Below are 19,221 nucleotides of genomic sequence, written 5' to 3' on the forward strand. Positions count from 1 at the left end.
GTGTAGTCTGCATCACCTGGAAAACAAAACAGGGAAGGAACATGAAAGAGTGGGGGATGATTATTCTATAGTGGCTATAACACTCTACAGATATTGAAATACCTGTGATTAGTTATATTAAAGTGTACATACCAACAAGGTGACCATGGGATATGCATCAATGCAGAAAAAGGTTGTAGAGTGAAGTTGTGTGCCAGATGTGAGAATCACTGGCAATGCCAGAAAGCTGGGCTGACAGATTAGTGATGCACTCCCATGCATCATACATTACCTGACAGCTGATGGAATGGTAATCCTTCCTGTGCCAGTACCAGCCCCTCTGTAATCCAGATGGGGCCCTAATGGCAACATGGATGCAGTCTATTGCACCAAGCACCTCAGGAAATTGTGCCATTCCATAGAAGGCACACATGGTACTGGATCAGTCCTGAGGTGACACTGGTAAATAGATATACTGATCCACATGTGCTAAGAGTAAGTTGAGGAACTGCTGAAGTACCTTCAAGGCAGAAGCCTGTGAGATACCCAACATGTTCCTAGTTTGTCTCTGGAAGCTCACTGTGGCAAGTAAGGTGACAGCTATACATTCCTTGGTATCCACATGTACAGAAAGGCCATGGCACCCCCAGTCCCTGCCTGTGGGCCATACAAATTCACCAAAGCCTGTACTATATTCATGCCCACTCTAATTCTATCTAGGATTTCTTAATTAACAAAGTTTAGATAGGTTAGTCTTTGCCTGTATCTCCTTCTTCTTGGCCAGTCAACAACACTGGGAGCACCAGATTTTTTGCCCAGCTGGGACGAGCACCTCAGAATGAGAAATAGTTGAGCTGGCAGAAAAAGCAAGCATCTCTATGGATTGCAAAGTAGATGGTAAATGCATGATTTTGCTTTTTATATCCCTTATGCACATATTGTAAATATGCATAAAAATGTGACTATAAAACCCACAAAGTCTGGAAGGGCTTCTAACTTTCATAAGATAATCGCATATTTTTTCAAATATATCTCATTTGCATTCTCATTATACCTTCATTAGCATACAACTTTATCAGACTGGTTTAGATAGCTGCACCTAACTGCAGCTGGTGTCTGAATCACCCCTGAGCTGTGCTTATGTACATCCAGCAAATCTCCCAACTAAGTTTAAAAATAATGATTATGAATATTGCCCTAAATCATAGCTAACACCAATTTGCATATCCTATATTCCATTACAAGTATTTTGGAGACTGTTCAACCCCCCTACATATTTGATCACTGCATCCATTGTTGTGTTACACCAGCTTCAGTGAATATGCCTCTACCTTATATCAGACATTTGCCACTCAGATGCTATTGATGCTGTAAGTGGACCAGCTCAGGTCACAGGTTATTTGGTTCAAACCTAGCAATCCAGTAGCAATGGGTAAAGTAGTCATCATATAAATGAATGCAGTGATTTCTTTCTTCATGTTCTTGTTTACAGAGCTGTAATCTTTAATATAGGTAGTATATGTACTTCTGCATTACATGTTTCTTATAACATTAGATCAACAAGGCTTAAATGACTAGATTTTCCTTTTAGTTATCCATTGTATTTTATCAGCAAACATATTATTCTTTTTTGCTTTCTATTTCAGAGCTAAGCAATGTGTTATGGTTGAAATGGGTAAGAATATACTAGCTCTGCAAAGGTACAATATTTAGAAGGTGAAGCAATGTCCTTTGTGTGTGGAATATTGAAGAATTAATCTTACATTATGGCTATTGTCCTCATATAACATTAAATCAAGATTTTATCTGTTTGTTTTAGTAGGAAATAAGATACATATTAATGGTTCCATGGCAGCTGTTCAGCAATGAATAAGGAAACTGTATAACAGTGAAGATATATAAATTATGTTTGCAGCATTTAACATACTTATGTACACTGAGTAAAATATAACTTTCAAATTGGGTTATATAAAATGTGTTCAATTTCTGACATTTGCATTTCTGTACTTGATCTATTGTTTCTTAAATGATGCTCTATGCACTAGTCTGATCCATCTATCAGCTATGGATGTGTCCAGGATCAGCAGACATTTATGTGACAATTAGACACATTTCTCTGAGCATGTGCAAGGTGGACATGACTTAGATGATCTTAAGTATGTTGTGTTTATCACTACTTTCAGCCTTAATATAACTGTCCCTTGGGAATGTGGTTAAACATTGGTTGGGCCCTATCTGTTCTTACAGTTGATAAGCCATTTGCCTTTTTTAATTAAATTTTATTTTAACTTATTTTGATTGTAACCCTACATAGTATGTACTGTAATTTATTCTGTTGCATTGTTTGTAATTTTTGTTTATATTTTTACTTGGGTCATGTTCGAAAAAAGAACAATGAGTGAATGCATAAATACATAACAAAATAGAGTATGACCATTTAAATTACTTATTTTGTACATCACTTGACCTTTTTCCTTCCTGTTGTGATTTTTTTTTTTAGATAACTGCTTTAAAATGGAGAGCTAGTGTACTTATGTCATAGAGCTGTTTATGTAAATGTACAGTTGAAATGCAGGTTAGAAATGTGATTGAGGAGCATCAATACAAAACTCACTAAAAAAAGTTTATTTTCTGAAAAAAAATATGTTTGAGTGTACCTGTCATATGCAGAGTTGTGCTCTACACCCCAGTGCTAACTAATGTCATCAACTATGAGTTTATCAGATATATATGACAGTTTTTTCCTGAGCTGTGGCAGCCCTAGAATAGGAATCTAACCTGCAGTTGCAGACAACTTCTGTTTTGTAGAAGAAATTTCAGTCAGATGATACCACACTATTGCATCTTGGTAACCATGTTTGCTGTAATAATAATATTATAGAAAGCATAGCCAAATGACTCTGAAAAAAATGGCTGCTCTTGGTCTAACCTGGTCAACAAAATGCAAATCAGAAAATCATAGCATCAGATGACTGTCAATATTTTTGTAGTTTTCCTTCAAAAAATTAAAGCAGGTACTTTAAACGTAATTACATTTTAAATGCAAGACTTTGAACAGAGTGATGAGTATTAAAATTTGCATAATTAGTATAATTTAATGATTTTTTTAAGATTAGGAAATCTAAAGTAATCATGATGGGTTGGATTCATAAATCATGTGCATTGAGCATAAGTGAGTAGCTCCTTTGTATCTACAAAGTCCCCCCTTATATGGAGCACTTAACGCTTGACTGGATAAGTGCTTCATGAATCTCTATCATTAGTCTGTCACCACTATCACTTTACTCGGTATCATACAGCTTACTCAGAGGTGATCTGTGTCTCGCCTACAAGTCAATATCGGACCCTGCTCTACTAGAGATGCTCCATATCCATAAGTCTAACTCCTCATCCATTACCCGCTCAGTAGGCCTAAATCTAATATGCGACATCAACAAAACCTGCTGGAGAATTAGGTTCGTCTCCCAGAGGCTGCCCCATCTCTGGAATAAACTTTCCATACATGTCAAACAGAGTACCTCACTGTTCCTCTTCAAATGCAACCTTGCTGACTGGATGGAAAACCACAAATCTGTCCCAGGGATTCCACATTTGTCCCTTGTTGACAGGGGTGACAGGTGCTGACTGAGGTTTCCTTTTTGAGGATAAACTCTTGTCTAGGCTTGTAGGGGCCCCAGGGTCATTAGCCTAGAAATCTCCTATGATCCTATGAACATGGAACTCACCAGCCAAATAGCTATGTTACCTTCATGATTGTCAGTGGCAGCTGGTGACTTCAAATCAAAGGGGGGCTGCAGGCGACAGTTGAATGAGTTGGGCCAATGAGAAGGGTGTGGCCAACTAGAAAGGGGTGGGGCTATGCTCAAAACCACAGAAACTGGGACTTAATTAAATACGCTGCCCTGGGTGCAAAACCATGATTATGAGAGTCCAATCAAGACAAAAATTAAGTGGAGAAGAGAAAACATATTTCAATGCATTGGCTACATGACAGCTTACCTAATATCTAGATGGAAACAAAAAGGTTGCGAGGCATGAAAAAATAAAGTACTTTTTAAATATATTACATGAATGCCAGTTGAAATTAAGTATAAAAAATAAGCAGCACTCAACTCAAACCACTTCTCCTTGCACTGCAGTTCTAATTATAATTTATATTCAGATTTATAAAAGTACCAAGTAACGTGCTGAAAGTAGCAATCTCTTTGATACTGATTACCCCCTCTTGTAAAAATGGTTCTTATCCAAAAAAGACCTGCTGCCTGACAACAACTATCTACTTGTTTCATGGGGAAAACACAATCAAAGTAAAAAATGAACAGCAAACAAGAAACAAGCTCAAGATAAATTGTAAATTGCTTAAAAGATTACTGCACAGGTTATGGACCACACATGATAGATTGGCATTCTGTTTAGTTTATGGGTAAAGCCTGCAAAGATGACTGCAAGTCTCCAACAAATGTAATGAGCTTCTGAAAATACTGTAATCCTGTCCTTTATTACAAATACTGTCATAGGCATTTCAGTACCTAAGGCTTATACATTATCTAGTTATATAAATATTCTCTGCATGGCAACAACAAAAAGGGTTTCAATGTTGATAATTCTTTAACAGTATGCTTATTAAAGCTTACTTGCATCTTACAATCTCAGACAAGCTTACCTGATGGTCATTAAAGCATTGCTACTTAAACACAGAGCAACAGCCACTGCAGCAACATGCATTTTCTGAATAATAATAAGCATAAATCAACAGTATAAAAATAAGACAGAAAACCAGAACATTCTGCAAAATCAAGGACAGATGAAAAGCCACTGTACTACTTGTGTCTACATTGGATGGGGGATACTTTACACACACTGCATAACTGCTCCTTGACTTGCTTGGACACATTCAGAGTCACTACATGGGGGAGTGAGGTACAAGTATGTCTTAATTTGAAATGTCTCTGGCTGATGGTGATGGCCCTCACACATTTGTCATACCTCTCAACCTCAGAGCAAGAAATCTGGAAAAAAGACTTAAATAGAAGTGGGACAAAGGCCCAAAAATAAGGACAATTTTTAAATATTGCTCTTATAAACTTAGAAAGATAATAGAATAGATCTTGCATTAGTATGAATTTTCTGAAGGGCATGAAATCTGAAACTCAAATGTCTGTCATTATTTTCTAACTTCAATCTTTAATGATTTTCCATTCATTTTCCAGAAAACCACAAATTTTATGAAGAACAAACCAAAAATAAGAAGCAAAAATCTATTCATTCTGTGAAAATCTGGATAGTTGAGAGGTATAGTTCAACCAGGAGAATTGCGGCAGAAATCCTACATGACAGACTTAGCTCCCTAGGTGTGGACAATAATTGACCCCCAAAAAAAAAAAACGAAGATCTAAGAGAAGTGATTGCTTCAATCTGGCTTCTTCACTTTCAGTAGCATTCAAACTCAATCAGTAAAAATATTCAGTAACAAAAAAAGTGTGTGCTTGTAGACAGTTGATTTAACTGGTTCCTAATCGAACACTTCCAACCAAGTACTGGGAAGGGGTGTATCTGAGCTGATCAGATAATCAATAAACACCTTCCTGATTGTATTAAATTATATTCCTTGTATAATAAAGTACAGTTGTTAGAGGGTATTCTAAATTTATTGTTTTGAACATTTTCCAGTAAACAATGAAACAAAATGCATGCACCAATAATGACAAAACTGCCCAATTCAGAACATTTCCATCATAAAAATCTACTCAAACTTCTACAGTCCACCAGTATCAGTAAATATGTGCAATCTCTGCAGAAGTATAGGTCATTTAAATAATTCCACATTAAAGAGATCTGTAACTAATGAAGAGGTTGCTGCAAACAACTATACATTTCATTGTTTCATCTACAAATAAAGTGCCTGTTGCCATTGAGGAATAAATTGCTTATGTTGCATTAAAAAAATGATAAGCTAGTAATATTGCAATAGGGAGTGGATGGCAAACTGGTAACAGGTTCATCGTTACTAGGTATCTCCACCAAAGAGGACATTCTCAGGACTGCAGCATCCACCCCCTTTAAATGTACAACACAGTACAGTATCAGCAATGCATCTAAATACTGTGGGAGTAGAACCCACAGCCTTCTGCATCAAAAGCAAGTATTCAAGCTGTTATGCTATTAACAATGCAAATAGACTCAGCATAAGCAGCACTAAACTTCTCTTCCCCTGAAGTTTTCAACTTCTTGTAAAATCCACTTGACACTCAACTGTATCTCTCAACTTTGCAGCACAAGAAATCTGGAAAAAGCCAAATTTTTTTGGGGAGGGGGACAAAAGACCAAAGATCAATGATAAATGTTAAACACTGCCAAGTCTTGGACCCAGGACCCTATGCACTAGGGTCAGAGCAGCATACCACTATGCCAAATCAGCTGTTTCTTGAAAGCCAGGAGGACTGAAACTTAAAGGCTATCATTTAATGAATTCAGTTCTCACCATAGCTCTCAACCTCTTAGCACAAGAAACCTGGACAAAGCCAATAATGGGGGAATACAGCCCCGAAAATATGGACAAATTTCAAATATTGATCTTATAAACTTAGAAAATTGATAGAATAAAAAAGTTTTGTGTTACCATGTATTTTCTGAAGAATATGAAGTCTAAAATTCAAATGCCTGTCATTATTTAGTGAATTCAATCCTTTAATGATTACAAAAATCCAGAAAATCACAGATTTTATGAGGAACAGAACAGAACATTTTGTGTTTGAATTTTTTTTAAAGGTGCAGCGATTTTTATCCCTGGGAAAAAAATCACTGTTCCGTGTCTTTGCTCTTTAGTGGTTTTGACCTTTTCAGTTCGATGAAAGAACGTTTGCTCTTTTCATCGTGTGATAAGGAAATATAGACCCTATTTAACTGGGTCATTTTTTACACACACACACACACACACACACACACACACACACACACACACACACACACACACACACCTCTGTATATTCCCTTGCAGCGAGAGTGCCAAATAGAAATTCCCTTCCTGGGAGCCAATCAGTAACTATCCATCCACATATGTGACTGCAGACACTGCAGTACAATCTGTACACGGTGACCTTCTTTTTGTAATCCAGACTGGCTAAACTTGTTTTATACTGCATTATAGTGCACTAGAAGGTGAAATATCTTTTTTTTTATGGTCTGCTCTTAATGGCCCCTCCAGCTCTCTGATCAAATTCTTCTGTCTTCCTGAGAACCCCCCCCCCCCCCCCCGACAGTGTCAGGGTTAAGCAGTCTCTCTAAACTGTAACACTGTTACTGGGTGCAGATTCTTTTTTTTTTTTTTTTTTTTTTTTTAAGAAAACTTTCATTATTTAGCATATTTTTAAAGAAAATTTATGGGTGCAGATTCTTCCATACTTCTTTTGCTGAGGAATTTTATTGGTTTTTTTTATTCCAAAATTCCCACCCTTGGCAGCCTGGCATACTCACAGTAGAGGTGGGTCCTGCATTGCCATCCCAAAGGTTTCTCTGTGTTTTGACTTAGGCCACATACGTCAGCTACAGCACAACCTCTTGTCAGGCCAAGCACATGTCTCTGTCCTATATTTCTGCATTTACTCTTGGCTTCCAATAATGACAGGAAATCAGTGATTACACTACCCCACCCCCCAGAAATGGGTGAACCAGTTGTCTACCACTCATTCTCACCTGCCCCAGTTTGTTTCCCCTAGGGCATGTATTACTAACCACTATCTGGCTATCTGGATCATACTTACAATGAAATCCCTGCACACCACAAAGCTGGCAATAAACATCACAAGTGTTTTCTTGGAAACTCCAGCCAGCTATTTTGCGAACACAGACTGTGTTTTGGGGTTTGAACTGCACTGATGCATACATTTAGAGCCTCTAAGTACTGACCAGACTGCTCTACAGTTAACTATACTGTTGCCTTAGGGTCTTTTTACTATTCACAAATATCTTTAAGAACTGAATTTGTCCTAGGAAATAAGTGTTTTGTGTGTTGTGGTATGATTCAAGTAAATATTAATCCCTTGCTGTCTCTGCTTCTGAATGTCCATCACATCAGTAAGTGACTATTTTAACTTCTCAGTATGTTGTATTAATGTGAACCTGTAACAGTGGTTTTGGTTACATTACACTTAATGGAAGTTCTCTGAGGCAATGCTGTGAGCAGTGACTATATATGAATTATTTTAAAGACTCAGCCAACTAGGTCTTTTTAATGTATGTGTGTTGTTTATCAAGATTGAAGACTAACCCCCTTATACTCTTCCCTCATTAGGCCTATAATTGAGTATAATGCCCCCTTTGGTATGTACCTTTCCAGGCACCTGCAGCAACTTGAGAGACCTCACAGATTTCTAACTAGGAAAATTTAGGGTCTCCAGCACATGCTTTACAAGGACAGACTAAAGTCCTTGTCATTATACTCAGTCGCCTACAGACAACTTAGAAGAGACTTATGCCTGGCTTACAGAGCAATCTCCAACCCAGACAATGAAAATGCTGCATATTAGCAAGTCAAATGGGACTAGAATCACCTGTTTCAAGGACCTTAACCTAGTCTGTGACATAAACAGGACTTGCTGGAGAGACAGATACTTCTCACAGAGGTTGCCAGTTTTCTGGAATCGGCTACCAATTCACATTAAACAGAACACCTCAATGACTCTGTTTAAGCATAGCCTGGATAACTGGATTGGAAAATGTAAATTCCTGCCGGGGATAGCTCCCACTTCACTCCTGGATATGTGCAGTCATTACTAAGAATAATCTCAGGCATTGACAATATTTTTCTCTTGTAATACATTGGGTGAAAACGGCTAGGCTTGAAATGGGATGCAAAATAAAAAAGAAAAGAAAAAAAAGAAAGTAGGCAACTGAGGATGTCACGTAGGATAATTTATAACATAATTTCATTTTACACCATTTTTGTATCATTTAAAATATTGCGTTACTGTATTCCACACATCTGATGGATCAAATTTCTGTTTACTGGAATGAATAAATCTGATGGATTTATGTTGCAATGCTTACCATTCTGTCAGTCTTTCCTGTTTTTTTTTGTGGGCAGAGTAGTAAACCATCATATAAATCATAGATTTGTCTGTACATCCTGGTGATTTCTTTCTTGTATTTGTGTATGTGTATATATATATGCATATACATACATTATATATATATATATATATATATATATATATATATATATATATATATATATATATATATACACACACACACACACACACACACGTTATTTCACATACTGTCTGTTTACAAATAGCTGTATTATTACATTTTGTACTTGGCAGTGAAGATAAAAAAAACATGAAATGAAGGAACAGCAGATATTCTGATCTCACAGGACCTTTGCAGTAGAGCTTTCCACAACAAAACACTGAGCAGGCCAACAGCAAGATAGAATATATAAAACTGCTTTTGAAACCAATGTTTTCTACAACAGCATCTGCATTAGCTGCTAAAGATATGGAAGAACCGCAGTGTATCCTAAAAGGTCCATGGTATTGTCTTAATTTGTTTAAACTAAAGGCATCCCTTATTGCTGTGTAGATGATATTCAATTCTTGGAAAAAATGTACTGAAAAATAGTTCATGTTTTATTTTGGACTCAGGCTCAGCCTGCACAAATGTACAAACTTACATGCAATCATACAAAGCTCTTGATAGAAAAAGAATATATGTAGCTATATTATTTTCTGCCTGTGCCTAAATTATTTTTCTGTTCCTCCCAAGCATTTTTGAGTCCCATACTGACTTTCTTCTAGCTGTCTGTTCCAGGTTGTCACAATTGCCTATAAGAAATCATACTTCCTGAAATCAGTTATGCATTAGCTCTTTCTATCTCAAGACGTGTCTGGAGCATTTCTCCCCGGGCCTCTGCTGAAAATAGGCTCTGCCCTAGTAAAACTTTCCCTGTCAACAAATGTTAAATAAATAAATAAAATAAACCCCTTCTTGGTCTTTTGGCCAAAAATCAAGTGTGGTGTGTAACAATCACAACTAAAGCCTCTTCTCCAGCTCTTACAGTGGTTACTTGTAGATAACTATACATAGAGATTCCCACCTTGATTTACATTTTAACTTAATTAGTATTTAAGGAAGATTATTCAAAAGTTAGATGGTATGTCTGTCATCCTTGTTAGTATAGTGGTGAGAATCTTTGCCTCTCATGTGGGAGATTGAAGTCTGATTCTCTAATGAAAAGTGGTAGTGGCCTCTTTAATCTGGCAATTAACACACAGGATTAAGGCCATGAGCTGATAGCAAGCTACTTCCTGTGGTATAGGGTTTGATTCTCTCGACTTTCATTTGTTCAATGTGAGACCTTGATCAAGTCACTTAACCAGACAATGCTTTAGAGCAACAGAGAATTTGGACTAGGATCTTTAATAGTCACCTGGACTGCATGCCTAGTACTACCTATAAATCTTTGGAAGTTGCTCAGAATCAGTGTTTCAAATAATGTAATGGAAAATTATTTAGATTCCATCAGAGAACTTATAGGGAATATAGCAAGAAAACTCTTGAGTAGTGGCCATCTCTTCATTTAAAGTAGTATTACACCGAAAAATTCTAGATGATGAATAATTTATGATTAGAATGAATCCTAATAATATTGCACATGCTCATTAGGGAAAAACTGGCATATCTTTGACTATATTGTATATCACACTGATGAATTTAAAATGGGCCACTTAGGTAAGCTATTTAAAGTGTAACACTCAGTATATTAAAATGGTTGGAAGAACATCAACATCATCAGCTGCATATGGTTAGCTTAGTTTACTATTATAAGTATGAAATGCAGTTGGCTGAAATACGATAATATCAACTTGGAAAACCAAGAATGTACCGATATGCAAAATATCGAATCTGCATATTAATATGCAAATTCGACCTTACTCAACATTACTAGACTGCAGTCCTACACTGCACCAGATGTGCCCCCCCCAAACCCCCTGCAAAATATATATTCCAAATCCCAAATTGCGCTACAGTGGGGAAAAGGGTACATTTCCCAATCGCCACTTACCTCGATCTCTAGTTCAGTGACCAACCTCATCTTTGCGAATGCACTGAGCATTCGCTGAAACGGAACTCGTACAAGGGAAGAATCAGCAACATGGGTCGGCCAAATATATTCGACAACCCATGGTCACCGAAGCATCCCTTGCCAATTTAAATGTAAACTGGTTAGCTTCATCATCATGAGGTTTAGAATACAGGATTTTATAAGATGTCAAATCAAGTTATATATTTGTGAATGATACATAGGCTAGATGTACCAATTCCTTAAAGCTATTCACATATTTTATATATATATATATATATATATATATATATATATATATATATATATATATATATATATATAGTGTGGGTCTACTTCAGTAGACTGAAATTCCACTTCATCAAATTTCAGTTATCTGAGACGACAATATCAAAAGTTTAATTCAATTAACATTCACATCGCCAGAATTGTAGTCTGGGAAAAGAGGCAGTTTGCCAAAATGCAGAAATTTGCCCTTTTCCCCACTACAGTGCGATCTTGGAGTTGGTATATTTAGTTGAGGGGTGTGGGGGCGACGCCCCCCTTTTGGGTGGATTTGACATGATTTGCTGTGTTTTTTTTTAATGCTGGCCAACTGCCTCTTTTCCTGAATGAAAATTCCAGTGATGCAAACATTCAATGAATTGAATGTTCAGTGTTGTCATCTCAGGTACATGAAATTCAGGTAAGTGAACTTCCATGCATCTGACATAGACCCACCCCCGGATTCTCAAAAGCCTGCATGGAGTGCAAAATGAGTGCAGTTGCTCATGCAGGCAATATGTCTGCCGTGCGATCCAGGAACAGCCGGCAGGGGTGTGCACGAGAGCTCCAGCACTAATCTTGCATGGACTAAGCCCTGGTATGCAAATCACCTCATTTGCTGGAGAAATCCATGCAAATGAGGTGATATTGCAATCCAGGAGGCTTGCAATAGTCCGTGCAAGACAGGTGCAATCTGCAGAAAAGTACTCGGTTAGTAACCGAGTACATTTCTGTAAATTCCAAAACGTATATATGACAGCTCCAAATAAAGGCTGCATATTATTGAGGAAGCATGCCAATGGCCAAGTAGAAGGCCATTGGCATTGCAAACTGTTAAAAAAATAAATAAAACAACTTTTATTTATTTTTTCTCCACTCTCGGCTGTTTAAGCATAGGGCAGCGGCGCGCAAACGAGATCGGGGGGGAATAAGAAAATAAACTGAAAATGAGCATTCTAACAAAAATCAGTATTCTGCCATGCAAGTCAATGTCAGGCAAAAGACAACTTGGCCAGTGAGTAGTGGTTGCTATGGGGGGAGGCTCAGTGTGGTTCATGTAACTATGCATTAGCAGGCAATCCTATGCAAATGAGGGAAAGGTTAGTGAATCCCAGATTTTCCCAGGGTGTAAGGCAGGTCCCAAGAGTGTAAGAGTATAAATAGCTTGGTGCAAGACTAGGATATAGGTGACATCATGGGGATGTGTGTCAGGCATACTGTAAGTGGATTGGAGACCTGTGGCTCGGGATTGCTCTTAGGTTAGCACAGCTAAGCTATGGGTGTGTCTAAACCAGCCTAGCACACTTTACAAAGTGTAAGCGGGTGTGCGTGCCGTGCACCAGGTTTTACAGGAAGAAAAAGGAAGTTAAACCAGGAAAAAGCAGCTCTGTGCACATATGAGCACTCCGTTTGCACAGCACACACACGGGCTTAAACAGGGAGGCAATGGGAAGGGAAAACAGTAGTAGGAAGGTAATCAAGGAGAACTAGTTTAGCTAACAGGTGAAATGTATCAGAATCAGCCAATTACACAGGCAGCAAACCAGCCCAGACTACCACACCACTATAAACTATGCAAACACCTTTCCCCTTGTTTTTCCCAAAAACTCTGCACCACCGGTATATACAGATGGGGACATTTTATAAAATGAAAGCAAGAGAAAAAATGTTAGGGGCTGCTTTTGCTATTATAAACCAGCATGTGAAAGAGGCTGAGGGTGGTGAGGATGTGAATGCTGCTGAGCAACCCACAGTGAGGAGATGGAGAAGAGTGTACAGACCCAGGGTAACCTACCAAGGGCTACATGAGCTGGAGATAGTGGAGCGCTATAGGGTGGACAGGGACCTCCTACAGCAAATTGTTGAGCTGTGCCGGCCACGCCTCACACACAGAACTAACAGAGGGGAACCAATCCCACTGGATACCAAGGTATGTGTATGCCTAAGAATACCAGCCACAGGTACCTTCCAAAGGCTAACTGGGGATATGATGGGGATTTCACAGGCATCAGCATCCAGTGTACTCCACCAGATCCTGGATGCCATGTCAGCACATGTCGGTGAGCATGTATATTTCCCCATCACCCGTGAGGCGTTGGCCAGCAATATGCGTCTCTTCCACCAAATAGCAGAATACCCTGAGGTAGTGGGTGCAATAGACTGCACGCAGATACACATTACAGCACCACCAGGGGAGTGGGGTAGGGTCTACATCAACCACAAGGGCTTCCCCTCCATCAACTGCCAGGTCATGTGCGATGCCCAGGGCATAATAATGAATGTGTGTGCTGGCTGCCCTGGAAGCTACCACGATTCCCACATCTGGCATCTGACGCAGCTATACCAGAAATTTGCCAGTGGGAACATCCGACACAGTCACTTAGTAGGGGATGCTGGATATGCACTGGAGCCATGGCTGATGACACCCAACAGAAATGCACAGACACCCGAACAAGAACTCCATAATGACGCACACTCACAAACACGAATCATAAAAGAGCATGTGTTTGGGATGCTCAAGTCACAGTTCCGGTGCCTGGACACATCCGGTGGAGCCTTGCAGTACTCACCAGCTACATGTACCCAAATTGTCCTTGTATGTGCCATGCTACACAATATGATCCTGCAGAAACAAGTGCAGCAGGAACAGCATGGGGCAGGGCCACACAGCCCTCCACCAGTGCCAAGGCCTGCACAGGCACAGAGTGACTCAGAGGAGGAACAACCTGAGCCTAACCCAGTAGGCAGAAGGAGGAGTTCCCAGTATGCCCTGGCCTTGGAAAAGAGGCAATGCATAACAAATGCACTGACACAATAGGGACCCAGGGAAAGACACCTCTCTCCAACTCGCACATACAGTAAAAGGGATGCCAAACATGACACTACCTGTGCTCAACCATGTATAGGGAGTGTACTATGTGCATCCGACACAGGCAGTCCTGTATCACCACCCTCAATACTGGGACCACCCACAAGGTAAGTGACTCACATATGCCAGTTGGGGGGGGGGCACATACCCAACAACAGTCACAGCCAGCAGGATAGGTGTAGACAAACACAAACAAATACTGTACTATGGCCTCTGAATGAGCCCCATGGGTAACCCCTACCTTAGCGCTACACAGACAGACTACAGCAGACCAGCCAGTTGGATGTAAGTTGTGAAAGCTAGGAAGTCAGAAACTAATATGTAGGTAGTGAAAGCTACAATCGGTAGTACACTGGTATGCCTCTAGCCAGCACGATAGATAAGACTACAGACTGAAATGGTGTACCTGACATACCAGTACAGTCTTAGCAACTGTGTAAAAGTGTAAGGTGTGCCCCACCATCCTATGTACACTTAAAGTAACAGTCAGGTGTGCCCCCTCCACCCCTGTGTAGAAATGTAGAAACAGTTTGGTGTCCCCCCCACTATGAAGAAATGTAGCAACAGTCAATGCTAAATGACTGATGTATACCCTGCAGACACAGCATGCTACCTGTTGGTGTACAACACAAAGGTCAGCACCGCAGTACAAACCACCTGGACTTGATCCATACATGCAATATAGATGGCCATACTGGGCATGCTCACACACTTAGAGGAATGAAGGCAATGTCAGTCAACAACATACTGAAAGCCCATACTGGGCATGCTCACACACTTAAACACAAGAAGGCCATGTCAGCAAACAACAGTGGACCAGACATATCTGGCAGTTGCAGTTCTCAGTGCAGACACATGTCAGTATGCACCACTCCTGCCTTGCACACACACAGTGGATAGGAATGCAGACATATATGTAAGGACAACACACTATAATAAGCCAAAGGTAGACGGACATAGATGTGTTGAAGAGGGTGACCGTGGCAAAGAGCCATGTGCCAGCTGTGCAACATGACTGTACAAGGAAGTCATCACCTAGTAGCTGTATACACGTGCCTGTGGCATATGACCCCGTGTGTGCCCGCATGTGGCATATCAACCCCTACATGAATGGGTTACAGCCCATGCACACACCACCCTCCCCATAGCAGTATCATGACAAGCCTGCTGAGGTCATCCAATGTGAAATACACCTTTGGGGGAGCTGTAGCTCAGTAATCCCCATGGCACATCCCATAACTGTGTACTGCTGTACTGATAAACTAGTTAGGTAGTAGTCCTAACCCCAGACTTGGCAACTGTGTGAATGTGTGAATGTGTGTATGTGTGTGTGTCTCAGTCTCTGCCTGTGTAGAGAGAAATGCTTTATAGGCTACTCACACTCAGTACAGTTCATATACACAACATTGGCAAGGCTGCAGATGTCACGCACCTAGAAATACACCTCTGGGGAAATTATAGTCCAATAATCACTGTAGTGTGTCTTGTAACTGTGTACAGCAGTAGTGTGATAAAGTAGTTAGGTAGGTGTTCTAACCCCAGACCTGGTGAGTGTGTGTGTGTGTGTCTCACTGTGTAGAGAGCAATGCTTTTTAGGCCACTCACACCCCGTACAATACACATACTCGACTTTGGCAAGGCTGCTGATGTCACTCACCTAGAAATACACCTCTGGGGAAATCATAGCCCAGTAATTTGTGTAGCATGCCTTGTAACTGCGTACTGCTGTAGTGTGATAAAGTAGTGAGGTAGGTGTTTTAACCCCAGACCTGGCAACTGTGTGTGAATCTGTGTGTGTCTGACTGAGTAGAGAGCAATGATTTTTAGGCCACTCACACCCCATACAATACACATACTCAACTTTGGCAAGCTGTTGATGTCACTCACCTAGAAATACACCTCTGGGGAAATCATAGCCCAGTAATCTCCGTAGCGTGCCTTGTAACTGTGTACTGCTGTAGTGTGATAAAGTAGTGAAGTAGGTGTTCTAACCCCCGACCTGGCAACTGTGCGTGTGTCTGACTGAGTAGAACGCAATGCTTTTTAGGCAACTCACACCCCGTACAATACACATACTTGACTTTGGCAAGGCTGCTGATATCACTCACCTGGAAATACAACTCTGGGAAAGTAATAGCCCAGTAATCCCTGTAGCGCATCCTTTAACTGCGTACTGCTGTAGTGCGATAAAGTAGTTGGGTAGGTGTTCCAACCCCAGACTTGGAAACTTTGTGCGAATCTGTGTGTCTCTGCCTGTCTGTGACTGAGTAACAAACAATGCTTTTTAGGTTACTCACACTCCTTAGAATTCATATACTCAACTTTGGCAAGGCTGCTGATATCACACCTAGAAATACACCTGTGGGAAAGTCAAAGCCCAGTAATCTCTGTAGGGTGCCCTGTAACTGCGTACTGCTGTAGTGTGATTTACAACTGTGGTAGGGTTCCATCTCCACCCATGGCAGTTCTGGATGTTTTGTGTGTGTTGCAATGTCTGTGTATGGAGCAATGCATCATAGGCTACTCACTCACAGTACATTTCAAATGCCCTACATTGCCAATCCTGCTGATGTCATTCATTGTGAAATAAAACTTTGGGGAGAAAGTTCTTTAATAATCCCTGTGGTGTGGCCTATAACAGCTCTATGCTATAGTGTGATATAGACCTCTGTTAAAGGTTCTATACCCACACATGTTAGTTGTGGATGTTTTGTGTGTGTCTCACTGTCTGTGTAGGGAGCAATGCATTTTAGGCTAGTCACTTGCAGTACAGTTGAAATGCCCTACTTTGGTAATCCTGCTGTCATTCACTGTGAAATACACCTTTGGGGAAATAGTACTCTAGTAATGTCCGTGGTGTGTACTATAACTGTGTAGTGCTGTAGTGTAATAAAGTAGTTAGGTAGGGTTCTACTCCCCAGACATGACAGGTGTGTGTGTTTGTAACTCGTATCTTGTGTAGAGGTGAGTGTGTGCTAACTGTGGGCATTGTGGAGTGGGTTTTGCTAAATTATTTTATGGTGGCCCTACTATATATCACAACGGCAACCATACAGGCATAACAGATGTAAATTAGTTGGGAGGCTGGGGTGCAAAGCCATATCCATACATGTGACATCAAGGCCAGACAATCCAAGTTAGCAACCCCACTATTACACAGAGCACACACTCAACCCATGTGTCATATGAACACACATGCCTAGGCAGCAGCCAATATGTGGGTAGTACACTGCATATTGGCCACTGATAGTAGCTAAGCAGTGATAGCAGTGGGCTACAGAGGGCATGTCACCCTGCCCATCTGTCCAATATGCAAGTACATGCAGACAGTGCATGTCTACCATGTTCCCCAATGGATACCTGCAGGTGCCTTCACATGTGACTCACAATGGACATACAATGCCTGACAACATGTCCTGTATGGACAGATGACACTGACATCAGGGAATGCTGTTGGCATGCCATCAATGTAGGTGAAGGGTAAACCTGCTGCCCAGTACCAGTTCCTGCCACAGGTGGGCAAGACTGGCACATCTGATGATAATCTGTGTTCACAACATGGGCCAGACACCCCAGGTACAGTTCCACATGTCATTGTACATGCACGTGGGAGGTGTGCACATCCCAGACACCATCCATGTCATGGACTAAGGAACACATACATGGCATGTGGTGTACAGCATTGGCCACACACAACAGTCACCCAGGTGACTGGATGGGGGATGCAATACCCACCTGTGTGGGCAAATGCAGTAACTACAGGCCTGAGCCACAATGCAGACTATTGTCATGTGGCCTGATGCCAGGATACCCCCATCGCTACTCTTTGTAGGTGACTGGATGGGATGCAATACCCACCTGTGTGGGCAAATGCAGTAACTACAGGCCTGAGCCACAATGCAGACTATTGTCATGTGGCCTGATGCCAAGGTATACCCATCACCTACTCTTGTACAGCCTGCTGGCACAGTTGACTACCACACACCCGTGTAGACATGCACCCATGCATGTCAGAACTGGCACCCTGTGTGTTCGTGTATGTGTGTTGTATGGTGCATATGTCCACATCCACACCGACTACAACCCCCCCATGGCATAATGAAGCATGCTGTCTGATGTCTGACATCTCCTCATACACTTTGCCCATACAGCCTCCATATGACCCGTGTGGTGCATGTGATACCTGCACATTGATGTGTTGTGGCAATCCCACTAGTGATGAGTTGCACTCCTGGCACTGCCAAGTGTGTCAATGTGTGTGTGTGTGTCCCTGTGTGAGTATGCCTGTGTTGACGCTGGCACCTGTTTATGCAGACAGACATGTGTACAACGCCTACTGTATATCTACTGTATCCCTGTTGCAGATGTCACTCACCCTCACATATATGTTCTGAGTATTCCACATCAGGTAACCTATGTGGTGCATCCAATAACTTCATCGAACTGTGATAGCACTACATAGTTGTTGGGGGTTTGATACCCTGTGCTGGTAGGTGTGCGACATAAACATACTTCAGTGTTACACTCCCACCCCTCCCTGAAATGTATTTGCCTCTGTCTGCCTCCCCCACTCCCTCTCTGGTGGATGTGGAGACCCACATCTGTCTTGCTTAGGCAGCAGCATGTGTATTTTATGTGACGCTCATGATCAGCTGATGGCCTCTGTACGAATTGCAGCCCTCCCCTAGCTGCCTCCATGCGGAACAGCTGTGGTAACAATCCCATAGCCAGTTGCATGGAAACACACTCCAATACATAGGAACATCATGGTGGTGTTGGGCCTTTTCAGTCACTGTGAACAGGAACTAGATCTGTTGTTTGGCAAACAGCATATCAGATGGATTGGGGATCGTAGGTTTGTCCCAGGGATTACTCCCGTGTCACTATTAGACAGAGGCACAGTAAACTAAACCTTAAAAAGGGAACAGTATACTCAATCAAAGGGGTGGTCTAAAGCGGCAGAGAATCGGGCTAGTTTATAATTGCCCCCCCAGGCAGAGCCTAGTATGAACCTCAACAACATACA

Source organism: Protopterus annectens, chromosome 7.part1 (genome assembly GCF_019279795.1).
Source record: "Protopterus annectens isolate FY-2018-M chromosome 7.part1, PAN1.0, whole genome shotgun sequence".
Taxonomy (NCBI): Eukaryota; Metazoa; Chordata; order Ceratodontiformes; family Protopteridae; genus Protopterus; species Protopterus annectens.